The sequence below is a fragment of the Camelus bactrianus genome, chromosome 11 (genome assembly GCF_048773025.1).
Source record: "Camelus bactrianus isolate YW-2024 breed Bactrian camel chromosome 11, ASM4877302v1, whole genome shotgun sequence".
Classification (NCBI taxonomy): domain Eukaryota; kingdom Metazoa; phylum Chordata; class Mammalia; order Artiodactyla; family Camelidae; genus Camelus; species Camelus bactrianus.
In genome coordinates, this window is record NC_133549.1 from 84,357,844 (window position 1) to 84,381,337 (window position 23,494).

The window sequence follows — 23,494 nt, forward strand, 5'->3', positions numbered from 1 at the left end:
CACTGATTGTCAAAGTCTTTTATTTAAATAGATATTTACAAACGCAGACGGTTGGAGGGAGAGAGGAAGGGACAGAGGTGGACACAGATGGGTGCTGGACACAGACTAACACATGTCTGTGTATCCCAAGGGACAACTTCCACTCAGTGGCCAACTTCTTTTTGTGAATTACAGTGTATTGAGATTAGACCTGAAATGAGATTGAAGGAAAAAACCAAAGCTCTATAGCTTAAAGAAATCCTCACTTTCTAAAACATGTTCTGAGGAGGGCTAAATTGGGAAGGACCACGTTGGAATGGAACAGTGTTTCTCAGAAGCAGTGACACCCCTCCCTCTGGTGGCCATATGGGAATGGCACGTGAGCTGCTGGCTCCATGGATGTCGGACAAACAGGCAACATTCACACAAACACAACATCAGTCTCACTGCTGGAAAAAAACAAATCCTCTAAGATCAAAATTCGGGGTTGCCTTCTATGTCCTTGTCTTGATCATGACATGACCGGCCACTTACCAAGGGTGGGGTCTCAGGGAGTGTTGATGGAGGCCCTGAGCTGGGCCCTGGGTCCACAGCAGACAAGGGAGAGGAGGCCGCTGCCTCACAGGACCTGCAGGGAGAGATTGGGAACATGCTGGGTTCACTTGTCCACATCCCCACCCGGTGTGCCTGGTACAGAGAAGTGAGTGTATCCAAACAAAGACATGTAGGGCACTTTGATGTTTCTATTAACAATAAAACACAAACACAACAGGCCGCAAGGAATATGTTATCACCTCTAAGAGTAATCCGGAATTGTAAATCACAGACACCTCAAGAACAGTGGGCGTCCCGGGCCTGAAGGCGACGGGAGGCAGCAGAGCCTGACTGATACTTACAGCGCGTCCCTCTGCTCTGGCTCTGGTGCTGTTGCAGGCAGGAGAGCTGGAGCTGGCTCTCCATCCAGAGGGGCTTCCCCAGCGGGTTCTGGAGCTGGTGCTGTAGCTCCAAGAAGGGAAACTCTCATCAATAGGACTGCTTTCCCACGTGTCTCCCAAAGCCAGGGGAGCCCTCACTGCTACTCAGTCAACTCTCACTCCCTGACTCCACCCCCAGGGAGTCTTCCCAGACTCTGCTCTGTGGGGTCCAGTGCCTTCCCCTCCCCACCCACCAGATCCCCCACCCTGCATCCTGCTCACCATCACTGTCTGCCTCTGGGAGCTCCAGTTGCTCCAGCTGTGCCAGGAGGAGGTGGGCCTGCTGCTCCAGGTCGGAGCCAGGCATGCTGAGCTCTACGTAAGCGACAATGGTCTTAAGGCATGGGAATTCTGGAGGCTGGTGGAAATCGTCTGGGTACTGGAACAGCCAGGTGCCCAGGATGGAGGACATGGCCCTGGGGGTAGTCAGGGGGACACCAGGGTCAGAGGCTTGGCCTTTCCTACCATGCTGGGCTCCCAGGGTAGCCCTGCGGGGTCCTGGGCCTTTTTGCCTTTGGCTCCTGCCCATCCAGAGGCCGGCTCTGCTCCATGTCCCATCTCAGCTGGCAGTGTGGGCAGAGGCGGGCTTGGACACAGAGGAGGGGCTGCTACCAGCCTTCTGAAGGGACAGCCCTGGCTCAATGGCGTGACCACCTGTCCACCGCTTCAGGGACAACTGTCACACTGCTATGTCCCTCTCCCTGCCCCTCCCCACTGGATGGCACATCTGTGAGGACAGGCAGGCTGTGCGCTCTGGGCACTGCCCTCTAAGGGACACGGGAGCTGCTCTATCAGTGCCTGAGCCAGGAGGGAACAGACAGGCTGTGTCGGCCATCCAGGCTGCCCACGGGCCTCCTAACTCCACAGACTTTAGCTCCTGCACCTGCTGGCTGCAGAATCCTCCAGGGACCCTGCCTGGGTCTCCTTCTGCCCCTGCCACTCAGCATCATCAGGATGGGCTCAGCTGTCCCCTGAGGCTCACTGGGTCCCCTGAGCACCAGCTGAGTCCCCACCATTGAGGCTCCACTAGATGGTGGGCAGGATGCTCTCCACCCCTTGCGTTCTGTGTCTCCCATAGGGCGTGTGGGCAGGGGTGGGATGTGTAGGGGATGGTTGTGGGTTTTCTTCAGGGTTGACTCTGTCTTCTGACCTCCCAGCTGCCCCTCACAGCACCACAGTCCCATCCACAGCTCTCTGGGTCTCGTCTCCTCTTTGCCAGGGGAAGCCCTAGGACTTTTGCTCTCAAACCAGACTCACTGGATATGTGGGATCCTGGATTCCACCCACCTTGGACCAACCAGAGAGCCCAGAGCTTCACACACTATTTGGGGAAGGAGTCCTTCCCGCTTCAATCCAAAAGACTCACTGTTTCAGCTGGTGCAGGGGTCCCCCGTCCTCCTCAGTAAAAGGGAGGATGCATCCGTATCTAGAGGAGAGCAGGAAGGCATCACATGGACTGTCCCGAGCACACGAGCTGGATGTGCTGTCTAGTGTGACAGTGTGACACCCGAGAGAATGGAAGCCCTGGAGGGCAGGGCTGATGTCTGCTCGATGCATTAAATGATGGTTGTTCCTAGAAAAGCCCCTGTCCCTGGGGGCCCTTCCTATACATTGGGGGAATGAGTGAGTGAGCCCACCCGGCCCCACAGCGCACATCTGAGTGGGCCTGGGACCCCACTTGTCCCTCCCAGGGATCCCTGCTCTCACTCTCCCAGGACAGGGACAGCTAATGGCGTCACAGATCCCCTTTGAAATGGGAAAACAGTTCCACCCAAGGCCAAAGTCCCAGTGACACAGGAGGCAGACGCTAGCTCTTGGGCAGGAGGACAATGACAAATTCGCACAACCACAGCCCCGCCAGCTGCTCTTGCCGTGAGCCAGGTCCCCAGAGAGCACCTTCCGTGAAGGTCTCCCTCTGATCCTACCCTCCTAGGGCCTGATCCTCTCTTGACCCCAGTGTGCAGGGGGGAAACTGAGGCTTAGGGAGGTAGAGGAACAATGCCTCATGGCACTGCTGGTAGGTGGCCAGGTCCCCAATGTCCCATGAAGACAGAGTGCTCACCTCCGGAACAGATGGTCCAGCACCTGCTGGGCGGTGGCAAAAGTTCGATAATTGCCCAGAAATGTGTTCACATAGGAGGGGTGGCCACCCAGGACGGCAGGCACCAGCTTTGCCACCAGCTTCTCCAGCCTGTGTCGCTGGAGGCTCCAAGCCCCGTAGGCTTCATCCCTGCTCCCTGATGGTCCAGCTCCCCCCTGGGGTGGAAAGAGGAGAGATGTGAATCAGAGGCAGCACCGGGGACCCCCAGGCACTTGGGGCTGGAGATTAGACCGAATCCTCAAGCCTCAAGCTCTTGTGACTGAGGTGGAACAGGGGAGCCCTGAGCAGATCCAAGGTTCTCGGCATCACCAGTACAAGGGGCGAAGGGCGATGATGAAATGCATCAGTGCCTCAGATCCCTGCGTCAGCACCGCAGTGCCGGCCCCTCCCTGCATGCACCACTTCATCCCCGTGACTGCTGTCACACATCCCATTCTAGGGATGAGAACACAGCGGCTGAGCCTGGGGTGGGTGGGCTCAGGATCTTCAGTTTAATGTGGACACGTGGGGATGCAGAAGAAACAGGACAGCGTGTAGAAAAATGCAGAAACACCCTTGACTGTACATATACTGAAGTTCTGTCCAAGTCTCTTTCTGAGATTCGGACTCATACGTGGGCACTAACTTTGCATCTGGCTAAGGCAGGGCCTGGGATGTGACGGCAGATGGGGGAGATGGGGCATCAGATCCCTTTGCCAGCAGCTCTCTTAAGAGGCAGCCCAGGGGAGAAGCGGGGCAGCAGTGGGGCCCGGGGCTTCCTGGGTGTGGAGTCTCCTCGCTCGCACTCACCCTCAGCGCGTCCTGGGCTCTGCTGCTGTCGTGGGGCACCTGCGCCTCCTGCAGGGAGGTGGCGCGGGGTTCTCCATGGACCAGGTCCTGTCCCGTCCCGTGTGTTGAGTCCTGTAAATACAGTGCCCACAGGCCAGGCAGCAGCCTCAGAACCCTGTCTGGTTGTCCGACCCATAAGAAATCTCCAGTGCTGACACACATCCACCACTGTCTGCACAGACCTCCTTCAGGGGCAGAAAAGCTGACAAAGTGGGAGCCTTGTATTCCCATTGACACAGAGAAGATGCCCCTCAGGAGTCCTCTTTCCCCCTTCTCAGCCCTGTCCTTGGGTGCGGCCATGACAGGACCACCAGGTTACCAAGTGTTCAACAAGCCATTCCTGCCCAGAGGGGACACCTCCTCTCAAGTCCCCCTTCAGCGACATGGAGATGAGGGAAAGCGGGCCTGCCCAGGGAGGGCCCCCAATGGAGGCCGGTCCCACACTGGCCTTCTCCAGGCCACCCTGCGTTACCTTAGGTGACCTGCGCAAAATAGGCCACAGGCGTCTGGGTGGAGGGTTCCACAGACGCCTACAGCCACCGAAGAACCTCGCAGTCCAGGGTTTCCTGGCGGAGAAGCCCCGGGAGACCGGGAAACAAGAGGAGAACATCCTGTGTCTTCAACTGTCTCCAGCCAAGTGCGCTGGCTCTGGAGCCGTCACTAGAATGTGGGTGCCTGGTAACCAGGTTCCATTTCGGTTGGGGTCTGTGAAGGATGTGATGTCACTTCCTGGGGTCCACTTCCTGGAAGCCCCTCCTCAGACAACACCTCCACACACTGCCCTATGGGCCGCTTGCCTGCTCACGCCCTTCTCCACGCGAACCCGCATCTTGCACAGTTATAGCAGCCCCGCCGTCTCTAGAGCTGCCGGGGAGGGTCTGCATGCAGCTTTGAGGAGACGCCCTGGCTTCCAGACTCCACCCCTCATACTTACCTGTTCTCCATCCTGGGGAAGTCCTGGTGTGTGTCCAGGCCCGTGTGTCTCCCCAGCTGCACAGTGGGAATGATTCTAGCAAGTACTTCTAGGGACGTCCTGAGGTGCAAGTGGAATAAGGCCTAAAAAATTGGAGAGTGATGTCACCTGGAGGTGTTGCCTGCGACCCAAGTTATCTTCCTCTGACTTCCTCCTCCATGGCTGTTCCTCTTAGGATGTGACGCGATAATTCTTATTCAATGTCATTGTACACGGGTGTCTATGTGTGTGTCTTTGTTGGTATGTGTGTGTGTGTGTGTGTGTGTTTGTGTGCCTAAACCAGTGCTCACACTCTGTGTCGCCAGTAGGAAACTGTCCCCGCACAGGAGAAATGGGCAATAGCATCCTGAGGTCTGAGGGTTTCAGTTCTCTAAAGCAAATGGAATGAGAAATTCTGAGGCCCTTGCTGGAAGTTTAGAGCTCGTGAGTCAAGGCCATGCAGGTAGCAGGGCTGGAACTGGGATTATAGACAGCCTGTGTCCACTGTGCACACTCAGTAGCACAGTCCTGGGAGCAGGAAAACTGTCCACTTCTCTGATTACACAGTCTGGCACGCTGAACTTCTCCAGCTGGATATGCAGAGACCCAGGGACAGATGGGCAGATGGAGGCTGACATCACTAGAGTGACGTGACCATCTCGTTGGCTGCTTCCTTGCCTTCATGGAGCTTCCGTCCACGTAGGAGGAAGGCCAGCGGGTAAACTGAATGACAAGGAAGGATGTAATCAGGAAGTAATAACTGCTCTGATGGAATACACTGGGGACGTGAGAGAGAGCAAGGCCACGGGCAGCATGGCACGGAGCAAATGACAGTAGGGACCTCATGACCTGGGGGCCCGAGATCCTCAACTCGGCATCAGAGATAGCAAGGTGAGGCCGAGAGAGGGTGCCCACCCACAGGGAGCTGGCCTCTACCTCTAGCTCCGTGTGGCGCTCTGGCCTAGCTGCTTACCAGGGTCACTGCCTCCTGTTCGTGGGCACAGATGCGGCTGGACTCCATTTCCCGGCCTCCCTGGCAGTCGGGCGCGCTCAGCTGTTGAGGTCTAACGGTGGCATGTGAACTTCAGCACAGCCCATAAAGATCTCCCACACGTTCCCCTTCACGTCCTCCTTCACGTCCTTGAGACCTGAGAAGCCATATGTCGAAGATGATCGATTCAGCGGATAAAAAGAACCTGGATCCCCGAACTCTGGCTAGGAGAAGAGCTACCCACCAAGGAAGATAAACCCATCTTGGACGTTACGCAAGGGAAGAAAAGCCCGGGATTGTATTAAGCCACTGAGATATTGGGGGTTACACGTTCAGGCAGCTCACACGCCACTGAATCGCTGAAGCCACTGTGTCATTGCCACGGCTGCTCATTTGGCCCTTTCTCAGCCTTATCGTATTACCACTTACCTTTTTACTTTCAGGTCACTTTTCCTTCCTATAGGTCCCACTCCCTCAACTGGGATGGCAACAGGGCAGTCAGAGGTTTGCCCTTGTAAGGTGAGTGCTTTCTCTGTTCTCTGCTCCTTAAAGCGGATTCTGCCTTCACTGCTGTAGCATGTCAATGGATGCTCTTAGGGCCCTTGAAGCCATTTGTACTTTTAGGTGGAGGAATGCTTATTGCTCTGTCTTTCAGTTTGCTTAGACGACATGCTTTCTACACTACCACGAATACAGTCCTTATCTCAGTCCTTCCCCAAATTGTGATCATGTCTGAACTAGCGGGGCCCGGGTGAGTATGACAGAACCGCTCATACGCTGCTGTAGCTGCTCATTTCCATGTCCGACTGTACGCTTTTTCAGGACAGGGAGTATTTCCTGGGCACCAGGCACAGTATCAGGCACATAGGAGGCGTTCAACGAATGCTCGCTGAAGGAACGAATAGGGTCACTCCACGTCGTCAAACACACCAGGATGCTATGGAAATAACCCGCAGCTTTTTCTCCCCCCTGCACTTTTTGGTATTTTATTTAAAAAGGTTGATTTATATAGACAGGTATTTGGGCAATTAATGAATCTTTCTTTATAATTTTGTCAATTTCCCATGTAGAGCACAATTTTTCAGGGATACATGAACATACCCATGTTCATTGGAACAATGTCTTTGGCTGTGAGCTACCACAAGATCTTGTATGTATTTCCCTGTGCTATACAGTATAATCTTGTTCATCTATTCTGCATCTGCCTGTCAGTGTGTGCACATTTCGAACTCCCGGTCTGTCCCGTCCCACGCCCCTCCCGCTTGGCAACCACAAGTTTGTTTTCTATTTGTATGAGTCTGTTTCTGTTTTGTATTTATGTTCTTTTCTGTTCCTTTTTTTCCCTTCAAAATCATCTTTAAAGCAACAGCCTAGGGAAGCCTGCTTCCAAGATGTCGAAGGCGTGGCCCGGGCTTCCCGCACAGAGCTTGGGGCAGGGGGCAGGGGCGGTATGGGCTGTGCGGGGAGGGCCAGAACAGGAGGGGAGAAATCTGCGGAGCAGGGGCAGGGGAAGGGCTGGGCCAGGAGCGGAGAGCCCGGTTGGGGCGGTCTCGGCTGTGCGGGGTGAGCTGGGGCGGGGGGCGGCGTCTGCTGCGCGGGGAGAGCCTGGGCAGTGGGCAGCCTCAGCCGGGCGGGGAGATCTGGGGCGGGGAGGACCGAGGCGGGGAGAGCCTGGGCGGGGGTCGTTCTCGGCCTCGCCGGAAAGCCGGGGCTTGTGGGGCGGGGCGATCTCGGCTGTGGCGAGACAGCCTGGGAGGGGGGCGCCCTTGGCCGCTCGGGGAGATCTGGTGCGGGGGTCGTTCTCGGCCGCGCCGGGAAAGCCGGGGCATGGGGCGGGGGGCGATCTCGGCTGTGGCTGGACAGTCTGGTCCGGAGGCGGCCTCTGCCGTGCGGGAGAGCCGTGGCGCGGGGAGAGCCGGGGCGGGGTTCGGTCTCCGCTGCGCAGATCGTGGCGGCTGGGGCCTGCGGGCGGGCTGCTGTGGACAGCGCTGAGCCGCCTGCCGAGACTGTTGAGAGGCGCGCGACTCCCGGAGGCTTGGCCTGAGGTGGCTGCTGGGGGCTCGGTGCCTGCCTGGAGGCCGCAGGGAGAAGGCGGGCCTGGGGCTGGGGCTGGGGCTGGCGGCCCTCCAGCTCCGACAAGGGACCTGTGCCCGCGCACTACCAGCTAGTCTTCACCTGCGATGTCTGTGGGACTGGGTACTCCAAGCATATCTCCAAGCTTGCCTATCACCAGGGTGTGGTCATTGTGACCTGTCCTGGCTGCCAGACCCACCACACCACCCCGGACAACCTGGGTTGGTTCTCGGACCTGGATGGGAAGAGGAATATTGAAGAAATCCTGGCAGTCAGAAGGGAGAAGGTATGCCAAGTGGCTGGCAAGGGGGTCCAGGAGCTTGTTTTAGAGGCTGCGGGGTCCCCCAAATCCACCAGTGCTGTGGCAGGGGCTGAGGACCAGGATCCCACCCACCCTGGCAAGAAGGAGACCAGCTGACTCACCTTCTGCCTTCAAGAACTATACTCTGGCCCTGGGCTGCTCTGGACGTGCCAATTTTTTTTTTTTTTTTTTTTTTTTTTTTTTTTTTTTATCAGTAGCTATCGTTTGCAGATGTGGGGCCTGGGGCTCTCCTGCTCTCCCTGGTTCTGGAGTCAGAAGGACTCCCGAGAACCCTCTGTGGGCTGCAGCTGGGGCCTTCTGCAGCTACAGGCCATGTCCCAGTGGGAAGGGGCTGGACTTGGAGTCTGCGCCCCTCCTGGCTGTGGCTGTGTGGCCTTGGGCAGGTCACTTTGCCCCTGTGGGCCTCTGTCTTCCTGTCTCCAGATGAAAATACTCAGAGCGCCACCTTGTCAGGAGGACAGGCAGAAAGACAAGACTCAGAACAGACATGGGGTGGCTCAGTCCTGCCCCAAATGTCAAGGTCCCCGTCTTGCTGGTTCTCAGGGATTCCAGGAAAGGATGGCCAGTTAGCCAGTGTACTTCCCGGGTGCAGGATCAGCACCCCCACACCCATCTGCAGATCTTGTCCCTCTGGCCAGACACAAGGAGGCCCCACAGATCCTTCTGTGGCACCTGCTGTCCCCTGGACAGCACTGGTGAACAAGTGCCAACTTCAGCCCTGACTTTTGGCCACTGGCCAAGCGGTCAGGAAAGCAGGCCACTCGCTGTCACCACTGACAGGCCAGGCAGCCGTGGTGACAAGGGGAGTGGGTGTGAGGGGTGCTTTCTGATGGGCGGTGGGCCGCGTGCCCCGCGTTTGTCTCCCAGCCTTGTCTGACTGTCTTCTCAGGATGTTCCTGTGTTTATGAGAGCGTGTTTATTTCCAGAAGCCTTCTGGGCAGTGTGAGCTTCAGCATTAATCACCCAGCCACCATCTCACAGGATCCCAGCAGGATGCGCGCTCCCAGTTGCCGACCCCCTCGCCCCCGGGCCTCAGCATGGTTCTCGAGGCACTGGCAGTCTGTGCTCTGACTCGGTTACCCCCGTCCTTCCCCTTGGCGAACAAGCCTGGATTATTCCAGCCCAGAGCCCCCTGTTCCATTTGTGAAGTCCAACCTGGAGGCTGAGCCAGCAGCCCCACCACTGCCTGTTCTCCTGTGCCACAGAAGCCCCAGGCGACCCACAGGCCTTGAAATGCCTGATCTGCAGGGCTGGGTAGAGGCATGGCTGCTTTGCTGACCCTAGACGGTTAGGACCTGAATTCGGGGAGGTCCTGGCGGCTGGCTGGACTCTGAGAGTGCAGGGCTGGACCTTGGAGGGCCACTGGGACCAATCCCGCCCTCCACGCATGCGGAAACAGAGGCCTGTGGTTTGGACATGTATGCTAGCCGTTTTTTATTGTCTGTTTTCTGACACTTTGACATCTGGGTCCCACTGACCCTGGAGGGGCTGCCCCTCCCAGGGCTAGTCAGTTCCTAGAGACAGTGGAAGATGCCAGTGAGCACACCCAGGGCGGGGACAGACAAGTAGGGGCAGCCCCTCCACCCAGAGATGCTGATTCCTCCCACCTGCTAGTCCTGCCTCCCTGTTGCTCGCCAGGGAAACCACAGGAGAGGCTCTTGCCCACTTTTTCCCCTCCCCTGCCTCCTGACCCGCGAGGGCCCTGCTGATGCTCCTCCAAGGGCAGTGCCCCATCTGCACGGATGCTTCTCAGCCCAGCCAGGGCCCAGTGGTCCAAGTGAGCCCACTTTGTGCGAGGCCAGGCTGCCACTGACTTCAAGACTTCAGAAAGACATCTCAGATGCGAAGGGACCCATCACAGGAATGTCCATATGTTTTTCCTTCTAAGCCATGACTCAGGAGTAAAAGCAAAATAACATTGTGTTCAGATCCAAGAGACTCAGAGAGTTTGCCGCTGTCAGGCTGTCACTGAGAGTGAGGACGGTTGGATTGAAGGAAGAAATGAACGAATCCCAGAAGGAACGAGTGGAGAGTGAGACACGAGGTGGGGAAATGGGTGAGTGCAGGTCTGTCTGACAGTCATGACTGTGTAAATCAAGCATCGGGGGTTAGTAAGAACGATTATCATGAGTAATGAGAAGGCAAAAACCTCTGTGGTTCGGTGTTGTGTCCTGGCCATCACCGGCCACCCTACCAGGGCTCAGGAAGCCTGAGCTGAGGTAGAAAGGGCAGAAAAATACCTATATACTAGTCACTCATATCCATCTGTGTAAGAAGAATTGTGCACCATGAACAAGTGGGAAAGATTCCTGGAATGCAGGGTGGCTTCACCCTAGAAAAATGCATGAGTATGTACTCCATTCCATTAACAGTGTGAGGAGAAAAAACAGGATCATCCCAATGAATGCCGAGAAGGAAATGGATGAATTCACCACCATCTTCTGAATTTCATGGAAACATGAGAAATTTAAAGGGTCATATACACACAATGTTTTTTTTTCAATAACTCTAGCCCAACTGGATAATAACAATTTTTAGAAGTATCACAGCATTATATACTGCGTTATAGCACAATATCACTTCAAACTGTTCCTCATGCTGTGCGTCAGGTCTTTTAGAGCCTCATCAGAGAAATGGCTCCATTTAGTAGGGATGCTCATTGCAAGAAAAACATGCTTCCTTTATGCCATCGAATTTAACATAGATTGTTCAAGGAAACCCCCCCATTATGACAGTCATGCAGAGCGGTATTTCTCCACGTGGTGACTGATTCCTAAATTCAGTCCCATAGTGAAACTACAGGTCTGTAGGATCTAATATTCTGACTTTGGATCCCTGAGGGAGTCAGAGGTGTCCCCTGAGTCCTAGAGTGGAGAGCCACACAGCAGGAGAGTCAAGGGGGCCAAAATGAGAACGGAAGTGAGAGCAGATGGTGAGATGTGATGTGGGAGAGCCCTGGGATCATGTGGGTCCTGGCTGAGGGGCTCTGTGGGAAGGCCTTCAGGAGTAAACGGCCTGGCAGGTGAGGAAGGTGCCTATGTATGATGACCTCCTGTCAGGAAAGCTCCAGGAGTGGCCCCATTTCAAATATATTCCCGAACCTGTCCTATCTTCCCTCCCAACTGTATTCACTCAGCAATACGTGTACATCTTCTTGGCCAAGTGCTGGGCTGGAGATCTGTAATATGCTCAAAACCAGGCATAGACTCTGCTCCCAGGTGGCTGAGCGTTCGTTATACTACAATCCAGGGAAAGCCGTTGTAGGTAGAGGAGCAGGTAATTGAAATCAAAACCTGTCCCTCTCCCACAGTTCTTATCATCACTGTTCTTTCTTCTGACACTTTAGGATACACAGGATTGTAGCAAAGCGCCCCAGGCGAAAGCAGACTCAGTGCTCTGGGGATAGAAGTCGATGCGGACCCACCTTGGCTGTGCTGAGCAGGAGAACTTCCCCGGTGAGTGACTCTCACCGAGACCTACTGCCCTGCTTCAATTGTCTCCTAGGGATTCAGGGACAACCCCACTGTCCTGTGAGCAGACCTCTTTCTACCCAAATCTACATCACACACACACAAGGCAACATGAATTAAAATATCTCTACTACATTGCACTGATTGTCAAAGTCTTTTATTTAAATAGATATTTACAAACGCAGACGGTTGGAGGGAGAGAGGAAGGGACAGAGGTGGACACAGATGGGTGCTGGACACAGACTAACACATGTCTGTGTATCCCAAGGGACAACTTCCACTCAGTGGCCAACTTCTTTTTGTGAATTACAGTGTATTGAGATTAGACCTGAAATGAGATTGAAGGAAAAAACCAAAGCTCTATAGCTTAAAGAAATCCTCACTTTCTAAAACATGTTCTGAGGAGGGCTAAATTGGGAAGGACCACGTTGGAATGGAACAGTGTTTCTCAGAAGCAGTGACACCCCTCCCTCTGGTGGCCATATGGGAATGGCACGTGAGCTGCTGGCTCCATGGATGTCGGACAAACAGGCAACATTCACACAAACACAACATCAGTCTCACTGCTGGAAAAAAACAAATCCTCTAAGATCAAAATTCGGGGTTGCCTTCTATGTCCTTGTCTTGATCATGACATGACCGGCCACTTACCAAGGGCGGGGTCTCAGGGAGTGTTGATGGAGGCCCTGAGCTGGGCCCTGGGTCCACAGCAGACAAGGGAGAGGAGGCCGCTGCCTCACAGGACCTGCAGGGAGAGATTGGGAACATGCTGGGTTCACTTGTCCACATCCCCACCCGGTGTGCCTGGTACAGAGAAGTGAGTGTATCCAAACAAAGACATGTAGGGCACTTTGATGTTTCTATTAACAATAAAACACAAACACAACAGGCCGCAAGGAATATGTTATCACCTCTAAGAGTAATCCGGAATTGTAAATCACAGACACCTCAAGAACAGTGGGCGTCCCGGGCCTGAAGGCGACGGGAGGCAGCAGAGCCTGACTGATACTTACAGCGCGTCCCTCTGCTCTGGCTCTGGTGCTGTTGCAGGCAGGAGAGCTGGAGCTGGCTCTCCATCCAGAGGGGCTTCCCCAGCGGGTTCTGGAGCTGGTGCTGTAGCTCCAAGAAGGGAAACTCTCATCAATAGGACTGCTTTCCCACGTGTCTCCCAAAGCCAGGGGAGCCCTCACTGCTACTCAGTCAACTCTCACTCCCTGACTCCACCCCCAGGGAGTCTTCCCAGACTCTGCTCTGTGGGGTCCAGTGCCTTCCCCTCCCCACCCACCAGATCCCCCACCCTGCATCCTGCTCACCATCACTGTCTGCCTCTGGGAGCTCCAGTTGCTCCAGCTGTGCCAGGAGGAGGTGGGCCTGCTGCTCCAGGTCGGAGCCAGGCATGCTGAGCTCTACGTAAGCGACAATGGTCTTAAGGCATGGGAATTCTGGAGGCTGGTGGAAATCGTCTGGGTACTGGAACAGCCAGGTGCCCAGGATGGAGGACATGGCCCTGGGGGTAGTCAGGGGGACACCAGGGTCAGAGGCTTGGCCTTTCCTACCATGCTGGGCTCCCAGGGTAGCCCTGCGGGGTCCTGGGCCTTTTTGCCTTTGGCTCCTGCCCATCCAGAGGCCGGCTCTGCTCCATGTCCCATCTCAGCTGGCAGTGTGGGCAGAGGCGGGCTTGGACACAGAGGAGGGGCTGCTACCAGCCTTCTGAAGGGACAGCCCTGGCTCAATGGCGTGACCACCTGTCCACCGCTTCAGGGACAACTGTCACACTGCTATGTCCCTCTCCCTGCCCCTCCCCACTGGATGGCACATCTGTGAGGACAGGCAGGCTGTGCGCTCTGGGCACTGCCCTCTAAGGGACACGGGAGCTGCTCTATCAGTGCCTGAGCCAGGAGGGAACAGACAGGCTGTGTCGGCCATCCAGGCTGCCCACGGGCCTCCTAACTCCACAGACTTTAGCTCCTGCACCTGCTGGCTGCAGAATCCTCCAGGGACCCTGCCTGGGTCTCCTTCTGCCCCTGCCACTCAGCATCATCAGGATGGGCTCAGCTGTCCCCTGAGGCTCACTGGGTCCCCTGAGCACCAGCTGAGTCCCCACCATTGAGGCTCCACTAGATGGTGGGCAGGATGCTCTCCACCCCTTGCGTTCTGTGTCTCCCATAGGGCGTGTGGGCAGGGGTGGGATGTGTAGGGGATGGTTGTGGGTTTTCTTCAGGGTTGACTCTGTCTTCTGACCTCCCAGCTGCCCCTCACAGCACCACAGTCCCATCCACAGCTCTCTGGGTCTCGTCTCCTCTTTGCCAGGGGAAGCCCTAGGACTTTTGCTCTCAAACCAGACTCACTGGATATGTGGGATCCTGGATTCCACCCACCTTGGACCAACCAGAGAGCCCAGAGCTTCACACACTATTTGGGGAAGGAGTCCTTCCCGCTTCAATCCAAAAGACTCACTGTTTCAGCTGGTGCAGGGGTCCCCCGTCCTCCTCAGTAAAAGGGAGGATGCATCCGTATCTAGAGGAGAGCAGGAAGGCATCACATGGACTGTCCCGAGCACACGAGCTGGATGTGCTGTCTAGTGTGACAGTGTGACACCCGAGAGAATGGAAGCCCTGGAGGGCAGGGCTGATGTCTGCTCGATGCATTAAATGATGGTTGTTCCTAGAAAAGCCCCTGTCCCTGGGGGCCCTTCCTATACATTGGGGGAATGAGTGAGTGAGCCCACCCGGCCCCACAGCGCACATCTGAGTGGGCCTGGGACCCCACTTGTCCCTCCCAGGGATCCCTGCTCTCACTCTCCCAGGACAGGGACAGCTAATGGCGTCACAGATCCCCTTTGAAATGGGAAAACAGTTCCACCCAAGGCCAAAGTCCCAGTGACACAGGAGGCAGACGCTAGCTCTTGGGCAGGAGGACAATGACAAATTCGCACAACCACAGCCCCGCCAGCTGCTCTTGCCGTGAGCCAGGTCCCCAGAGAGCACCTTCCGTGAAGGTCTCCCTCTGATCCTACCCTCCTAGGGCCTGATCCTCTCTTGACCCCAGTGTGCAGGGGGGAAACTGAGGCTTAGGGAGGTAGAGGAACAATGCCTCATGGCACTGCTGGTAGGTGGCCAGGTCCCCAATGTCCCATGAAGACAGAGTGCTCACCTCCGGAACAGATGGTCCAGCACCTGCTGGGCGGTGGCAAAAGTTCGATAATTGCCCAGAAATGTGTTCACATAGGAGGGGTGGCCACCCAGGACGGCAGGCACCAGCTTTGCCACCAGCTTCTCCAGCCTGTGTCGCTGGAGGCTCCAAGCCCCGTAGGCTTCATCCCTGCTCCCTGATGGTCCAGCTCCCCCCTGGGGTGGAAAGAGGAGAGATGTGAATCAGAGGCAGCACCGGGGACCCCCAGGCACTTGGGGCTGGAGATTAGACCGAATCCTCAAGCCTCAAGCTCTTGTGACTGAGGTGGAACAGGGGAGCCCTGAGCAGATCCAAGGTTCTCGGCATCACCAGTACAAGGGGCGAAGGGCGATGATGAAATGCATCAGTGCCTCAGATCCCTGCGTCAGCACCGCAGTGCCGGCCCCTCCCTGCATGCACCACTTCATCCCCGTGACTGCTGTCACACATCCCATTCTAGGGATGAGAACACAGCGGCTGAGCCTGGGGTGGGTGGGCTCAGGATCTTCAGTTTAATGTGGACACGTGGGGATGCAGAAGAAACAGGACAGCGTGTAGAAAAATGCAGAAACACCCTTGACTGTACATATACTGAAGTTCTGTCCAAGTCTCTTTCTGAGATTCGGACTCATACGTGGGCACTAACTTTGCATCTGGCTAAGGCAGGGCCTGGGATGTGACGGCAGATGGGGGAGATGGGGCATCAGATCCCTTTGCCAGCAGCTCTCTTAAGAGGCAGCCCAGGGGAGAAGCGGGGCAGCAGTGGGGCCCGGGGCTTCCTGGGTGTGGAGTCTCCTCGCTCGCACTCACCCTCAGCGCGTCCTGGGCTCTGCTGCTGTCGTGGGGCACCTGCGCCTCCTGCAGGGAGGTGGCGCGGGGTTCTCCATGGACCAGGTCCTGTCCCGTCCCGTGTGTTGAGTCCTGTAAATACAGTGCCCAGAGGCCAGGCAGCAGCCTCAGAACCCTGTCTGGTTGTCCGACCCATAAGAAATCTCCAGTCCTGACACACATCCACCACTGTCTGCACAGACCTCCTTCAGGGGCAGAAAAGCTGACAAAGTGGGAGCCTTGTATTCCCATTGACACAGAGAAGATGCCCCTCAGGAGTCCTCTTTCCCCCTTCTCAGCCCTGTCCTTGGGTGCGGCCATGACAGGACCACCAGGTTACCAAGTGTTCAACAAGCCATTCCTGCCCAGAGGGGACACCTCCTCTCAAGTCCCCCTTCAGCGACATGGAGATGAGGGAAAGCGGGCCTGCCCAGGGAGGGCCCCCAATGGAGGCCGGTCCCACACTGGCCTTCTCCAGGCCACCCTGCGTTACCTTAGGTGACCTGTGCAAAATAGGCCACAGGCGTCTGGGTGGAGGGTTCCACAGACGCCTACAGCCACCGAAGAACCTCGCAGTCCAGGGTTTCCTGGCGGAGAAGCCCCGGGAGACCGGGAAACAAGAGGAGAACATCCTGTGTCTTCAACTGTCTCCAGCCAAGTGCGCTGGCTCTGGAGCCGTCACTAGAATGTGGGTGCCTGGTAACCAGGTTCCATTTCGGTTGGGGTCTGTGAAGGATGTGATGTCACTTCCTGGGGTCCACTTCCTGGAAGCCCCTCCTCAGACAACACCTCCACACACTGCCCTATGGGCCACTTGCCTGCTCACGCCCTTCTCCACGCGAACCCGCATCTTGCACAGTTATAGCAGCCCCGCCGTCTCTAGAGCTGCCGGGGAGGGTCTGCATGCAGCTTTGAGGAGACGCCCTGGCTTCCAGACTCCACCCCTCATACTTACCTGTTCTCCATCCTGGGGAAGTCCTGGTGTGTGTCCAGGCCCGTGTGTCTCCCCAGCTGCACAGTGGGAATGATTCTAGCAAGTACTTCTAGGGACGTCCTGAGGTGCAAGTGGAATAAGGCCTAAAAAATTGGAGAGTGATGTCACCTGGAGGTGTTGCCTGCGACCCAAGTTATCTTCCTCTGACTTCCTCCTCCATGGCTGTTCCTCTTAGGATGTGACGCGATAATTCTTATTCAATGTCATTGTACACGGGTGTCTATGTGTGTGTCTTTGTTGGTATGTGTGTGTGTGTGTGTGTGTGTTTGTGTGCCTAAACCAGTGCTCACACTCTGTGTCGCCAGTAGGAAACTGTCCCCGCACAGGAGAAATGGGCAATAGCATCCTGAGGTCTGAGGGTTTCAGTTCTCTAAAGCAAATGGAATGAGAAATTCTGAGGCCCTTGCTGGAAGTTTAGAGCTCGTGAGTCAAGGCCATGCAGGTAGCAGGGCTGGAACTGGGATTATAGACAGCCTGTGTCCACTGTGCACACTCAGTAGCACAGTCCTGGGAGCAGGAAAACTGTCCACTTCTCTGATTACACAGTCTGGCACGCTGAACTTCTCCAGCTGGATATGCAGAGACCCAGGGACAGATGGGCAGATGGAGGCTGACATCACTAGAGTGACGTGACCATCTCGTTGGCTGCTTCCTTGCCTTCATGGAGCTTCCGTCCACGTAGGAGGAAGGCCAGCGGGTAAACTGAATGACAAGGAAGGATGTAATCAGGAAGTAATAACTGCTCTGATGGAATACACTGGGGACGTGAGAGAGAGCAAGGCCACGGGCAGCATGGCACGGAGCAAATGACAGTAGGGACCTCATGACCTGGGGGCCCGAGATCCTCAACTCGGCATCAGAGATAGCAAGGTGAGGCCGAGAGAGGGTGCCCACCCACAGGGAATGTGAACTTCAGCACAGCCCATAAAGATCTCCCACACGTTCCCCTTCACGTCCTCCTTCACGTCCTTGAGACCTGAGAAGCCATATGTCGAAGATGATCGATTCAGCGGATAAAAAGAACCTGGATCCCCGAACTCTGGCTAGGAGAAGAGCTACCCACCAAGGAAGATAAACCCATCTTGGACGTTACGCAAGGGAAGAAAAGCCCGGGATTGTATTAAGCCACTGAGATATTGGGGGTTACACGTTCAGGCAGCTCACACGCCACTGAATCGCTGAAGCCACTGTGTCATTGCCACGGCTGCTCATTTGGCCCTTTCTCAGCCTTATCGTATTACCACTTACCTTTTTACTTTCAGGTCACTTTTCCTTCCTATAGGTCCCACTCCCTCAACTGGGATGGCAACAGGGCAGTCAGAGGTTTGCCCTTGTAAGGTGAGTGCTTTCTCTGTTCTCTGCTCCTTAAAGCGGATTCTGCCTTCACTGCTGTAGCATGTCAATGGATGCTCTTAGGGCCCTTGAAGCCATTTGTACTTTTAGGTGGAGGAATGCTTATTGCTCTGTCTTTCAGTTTGCTTAGACGACATGCTTTCTACACTACCACGAATACAGTCCTTATCTCAGTCCTTCCCCAAATTGTGATCATGTCTGAACTAGCGGGGCCCGGGTGAGTATGACAGAACCGCTCATACGCTGCTGTAGCTGCTCATTTCCATGTCCGACTGTACGCTTTTTCAGGACAGGGAGTATTTCCTGGGCACCAGGCACAGTATCAGGCACATAGGAGGCGTTCAACGAATGCTCGCTGAAGGAACGAATAGGGTCACTCCACGTCGTCAAACACACCAGGATGCTATGGAAATAACCCGCAGCTTTTTCTCCCCCCTGCACTTTTTGGTATTTTATTTAAAAAGGTTGATTTATATAGACAGGTATTTGGGCAATTAATGAATCTTTCTTTATAATTTTGTCAATTTCCCATGTAGAGCACAATTTTTCAGGGATACATGAACATACCCATGTTCATTGGAACAATGTCTTTGGCTGTGAGCTACCACAAGATCTTGTATGTATTTCCCTGTGCTATACAGTATAATCTTGTTCATCTATTCTGCATCTGCCTGTCAGTGTGTGCACATTTCGAACTCCCGGTCTGTCCCGTCCCACGCCCCTCCCGCTTGGCAACCACAAGTTTGTTTTCTATTTGTATGAGTCTGTTTCTGTTTTGTATTTATGTTCTTTTCTGTTCCTTTTTTTCCCTTCAAAATCATCTTTAAAGCAACAGCCTAGGGAAGCCTGCTTCCAAGATGTCGAAGGCGTGGCCCGGGCTTCCCGCACAGAGCTTGGGGCAGGGGGCAGGGGCGGTATGGGCTGTGCGGGGAGGGCCAGAACAGGAGGGGAGAAATCTGCGGAGCAGGGGCAGGGGAAGGGCTGGGCCAGGAGCGGAGAGCCCGGTTGGGGCGGTCTCGGCTGTGCGGGGTGAGCTGGGGCGGGGGGCGGCGTCTGCTGCGCGGGGAGAGCCTGGGCAGTGGGCAGCCTCAGCCGGGCGGGGAGATCTGGGGCGGGGAGGACCGAGGCGGGGAGAGCCTGGGCGGGGGTCGTTCTCGGCCTCGCCGGAAAGCCGGGGCTTGTGGGGCGGGGCGATCTCGGCTGTGGCGAGACAGCCTGGGAGGGGGGCGCCCTTGGCCGCTCGGGGAGATCTGGTGCGGGGGTCGTTCTCGGCCGCGCCGGGAAAGCCGGGGCATGGGGCGGGGGGCGATCTCGGCTGTGGCTGGACAGTCTGGTCCGGAGGCGGCCTCTGCCGTGCGGGAGAGCCGTGGCGCGGGGAGAGCCGGGGCGGGGTTCGGTCTCCGCTGCGCAGATCGTGGCGGCTGGGGCCTGCGGGCGGGCTGCTGTGGACAGCGCTGAGCCGCCTGCCGAGACTGTTGAGAGGCGCGCGACTCCCGGAGGCTTGGCCTGAGGTGGCTGCTGGGGGCTCGGTGCCTGCCTGGAGGCCGCAGGGAGAAGGCGGGCCTGGGGCTGGGGCTGGGGCTGGCGGCCCTCCAGCTCCGACAAGGGACCTGTGCCCGCGCACTACCAGCTAGTCTTCACCTGCGATGTCTGTGGGACTGGGTACTCCAAGCATATCTCCAAGCTTGCCTATCACCAGGGTGTGGTCATTGTGACCTGTCCTGGCTGCCAGACCCACCACACCACCCCGGACAACCTGGGTTGGTTCTCGGACCTGGATGGGAAGAGGAATATTGAAGAAATCCTGGCAGTCAGAAGGGAGAAGGTATGCCAAGTGGCTGGCAAGGGGGTCCAGGAGCTTGTTTTAGAGGCTGCGGGGTCCCCCAAATCCACCAGTGCTGTGGCAGGGGCTGAGGACCAGGATCCCACCCACCCTGGCAAGAAGGAGACCAGCTGACTCACCTTCTGCCTTCAAGAACTATACTCTGGCCCTGGGCTGCTCTGGACGTGCCAATTTTTTTTTTTTTTTTTTTTTTTATCAGTAGCTATCGTTTGCAGATGTGGGGCCTGGGGCTCTCCTGCTCTCCCTGGTTCTGGAGTCAGAAGGACTCCCGAGAACCCTCTGTGGGCTGCAGCTGGGGCCTTCTGCAGCTACAGGCCATGTCCCAGTGGGAAGGGGCTGGACTTGGAGTCTGCGCCCCTCCTGGCTGTGGCTGTGTGGCCTTGGGCAGGTCACTTTGCCCCTGTGGGCCTCTGTCTTCCTGTCTCCAGATGAAAATACTCAGAGCGCCACCTTGTCAGGAGGACAGGCAGAAAGACAAGACTCAGAACAGACATGGGGTGGCTCAGTCCTGCCCCAAATGTCAAGGTCCCCGTCTTGCTGGTTCTCAGGGATTCCAGGAAAGGATGGCCAGTTAGCCAGTGTACTTCCCGGGTGCAGGATCAGCACCCCCACACCCATCTGCAGATCTTGTCCCTCTGGCCAGACACAAGGAGGCCCCACAGATCCTTCTGTGGCACCTGCTGTCCCCTGGACAGCACTGGTGAACAAGTGCCAACTTCAGCCCTGACTTTTGGCCACTGGCCAAGCGGTCAGGAAAGCAGGCCACTCACTATCACCACTGACAGGCCAGGCAGCCGTGGTGACAAGGGGAGTGGGTGTGAGGGGTGCTTTCTGATGGGCGGTGGGCCGCGTGCCCCGCATTTGTCTCCCAGCCTTGTCTGACTGTCTTCTCAGGATGTTCCTGTGTTTATGAGAGCGTGTTTATTTCCAGAAGCCTTCTGGGCAGTGTGAGCTTCAGCATTAATCACCCAGCCACCATCTCACAGGATCCCAGCAGGATGCGCGCTCCCAGTTGCCGACCCCCTCGCCCCCGGGCCTCAGCATGGTTCTCGAGGCACTGGCAGTCTGTGCTCTGACTCGGTTACCCCCGTCCTTCCCCTTGGCGAACAAGCCTGGATTATTCCAGCCCAGAGCCCCCTGTTCCATTTGTGATGTCCAACCTGGAGGCTGAGCCAGCAGCCCCACCACTGCCTGTTCTCCTGTGCCACAGAAGCCCCAGGCGACCCACAGGCCTTGAAATGCCTGATCTGCAGGGCTGGGTAGAGGCATGGCTGCTTTGCTGACCCTAGACGGTTAGGACCTGAATTCGGGGAGGTCCTGGCGGCTGGCTGGACTCTGAGAGTGCAGGGCTGGACCTTGGAGGGCCACTGGGACCAATCCCGCCCTCCACGCATGCGGAAACAGAGGCCTGTGGTTTGGACATGTATGCTAGCCGTTTTTTATTGTCTGTTTTCTGACACTTTGACATCTGGGTCCCACTGACCCTGGAGGGGCTGCCCCTCCCAGGGCTAGTCAGTTCCTAGAGACAGTGGAAGATGCCAGTGAGCACACCCAGGGCGGGGACAGACAAGTAGGGGCAGCCCCTCCACCCAGAGATGCTGATTCCTCCCACCTGCTAGTCCTGCCTCCCTGTTGCTCGCCAGGGAAACCACAGGAGAGGCTCTTGCCCACTTTTTCCCCTCCCCTGCCTCCTGACCCGCGAGGGCCCTGCTGATGCTCCTCCAAGGGCAGTGCCCCATCTGCACGGATGCTTCTCAGCCCAGCCAGGGCCCAGTGGTCCAAGTGAGCCCACTTTGTGCGAGGCCAGGCTGCCACTGACTTCAAGACTTCAGAAAGACATCTCAGATGCGAAGGGACCCATCACAGGAATGTCCATATGTTTTTCCTTCTAAGCCATGACTCAGGAGTAAAAGCAAAATAACATTGTGTTCAGATCCAAGAGACTCAGAGAGTTTGCCGCTGTCAGGCTGTCACTGAGAGTGAGGACGGTTGGATTGAAGGAAGAAATGAACGAATCCCAGAAGGAACGAGTGGAGAGTGAGACACGAGGTGGGGAAATGGGTGAGTGCAGGTCTGTCTGACAGTCATGACTGTGTAAATCAAGCATCGGGGGTTAGTAAGAACGATTATCATGAGTAATGAGAAGGCAAAAACCTCTGTGGTTCGGTGTTGTGTCCTGGCCATCACCGGCCACCCTACCAGGGCTCAGGAAGCCTGAGCTGAGGTAGAAAGGGCAGAAAAATACCTATATACTAGTCACTCATATCCATCTGTGTAAGAAGAATTGTGCACCATGAACAAGTGGGAAAGATTCCTGGAATGCAGGGTGGCTTCACCCTAGAAAAATGCATGAGTATGTACTCCATTCCATTAACAGTGTGAGGAGAAAAAACAGGATCATCCCAATGAATGCCGAGAAGGAAATGGATGAATTCACCACCATCTTCTGAATTTCATGGAAACATGAGAAATTTAAAGGGTCATATACACACAATGTTTTTTTTTCAATAACTCTAGCCCAACTGGATAATAACAATTTTTAGAAGTATCACAGCATTATATACTGCGTTATAGCACAATATCACTTCAAACTGTTCCTCATGCTGTGCGTCAGGTCTTTTAGAGCCTCATCAGAGAAATGGCTCCATTTAGTAGGGATGCTCATTGCAAGAAAAACATGCTTCCTTTATGCCATCGAATTTAACATAGATTGTTCAAGGAAACCCCCCCATTATGACAGTCATGCAGAGCGGTATTTCTCCACGTGGTGACTGATTCCTAAATTCAGTCCCATAGTGAAACTACAGGTCTGTAGGATCTAATATTCTGACTTTGGATCCCTGAGGGAGTCAGAGGTGTCCCCTGAGTCCTAGAGTGGAGAGCCACACAGCAGGAGAGTCAAGGGGGCCAAAATGAGAACGGAAGTGAGAGCAGATGGTGAGATGTGATGTGGGAGAGCCCTGGGATCATGTGGGTCCTGGCTGAGGGGCTCTGTGGGAAGGCCTTCAGGAGTAAACGGCCTGGCAGGTGAGGAAGGTGCCTATGTATGATGACCTCCTGTCAGGAAAGCTCCAGGAGTGGCCCCATTTCAAATATATTCCCGAACCTGTCCTATCTTCCCTCCCAACTGTATTCACTCAGCAATACGTGTACATCTTCTTGGCCAAGTGCTGGGCTGGAGATCTGTAATATGCTCAAAACCAGGCATAGACTCTGCTCCCAGGTGGCTGAGCGTTCGTTATACTACAATCCAGGGAAAGCCGTTGTAGGTAGAGGAGCAGGTAATTGAAATCAAAACCTGTCCCTCTCCCACAGTTCTTATCATCACTGTTCTTTCTTCTGACACTTTAGGATACACAGGATTGTAGCAAAGCGCCCCAGGCGAAAGCAGACTCAGTGCTCTGGGGATAGAAGTCGATGCGGACCCACCTTGGCTGTGCTGAGCAGGAGAACTTCCCCGGTGAGTGACTCTCACCGAGACCTACTGCCCTGCTTCAATTGTCTCCTAGGGATTCAGGGACAACCCCACTGTCCTGTGAGCAGACCTCTTTCTACCCAAATCTACATCACACACACACAAGGCAACATGAATTAAAATATCTCTACTACATTGCA

The 23,494-nt window shown here is 55.6% G+C and overlaps 4 long non-coding RNA genes across 4 annotated transcripts; 2 read left to right on the top strand and 2 right to left on the bottom strand.

Moving 5' to 3' along the window:
* Positions 1-3: 3 nt before the first annotated feature.
* LOC141579203 (uncharacterized) lies at positions 4-4,042 on the bottom strand. The gene is made up of 2 exons (XR_012510375.1): positions 3,016-4,042; positions 4-2,379 (listed from the first exon to the last, which is right to left on the bottom strand). It is a non-coding gene; the product is annotated as an uncharacterized LOC141579203 (long non-coding RNA).
* A 769-nt stretch (positions 4,043-4,811) lies between these two features.
* LOC141579195 (uncharacterized) lies at positions 4,812-11,828 on the top strand. The gene is made up of 2 exons (XR_012510367.1): positions 4,812-8,184; positions 9,110-11,828. It is a non-coding gene; the product is annotated as an uncharacterized LOC141579195 (long non-coding RNA).
* Positions 11,829-11,831: 3 nt separating this feature from the next.
* On the bottom strand, positions 11,832-15,661 carry LOC141579185 (uncharacterized). Its single transcript, XR_012510357.1, has 2 exons — positions 14,844-15,661; positions 11,832-14,207 (listed from the first exon to the last, which is right to left on the bottom strand). It is a non-coding gene; the product is annotated as an uncharacterized LOC141579185 (long non-coding RNA).
* Positions 15,662-17,615: 1,954 nt separating this feature from the next.
* Positions 17,616-23,492, top strand: LOC141579207 (uncharacterized). Its single transcript, XR_012510379.1, has 2 exons — positions 17,616-19,861; positions 20,811-23,492. It is a non-coding gene; the product is annotated as an uncharacterized LOC141579207 (long non-coding RNA).
* Positions 23,493-23,494: the final 2 nt, after the last annotated feature.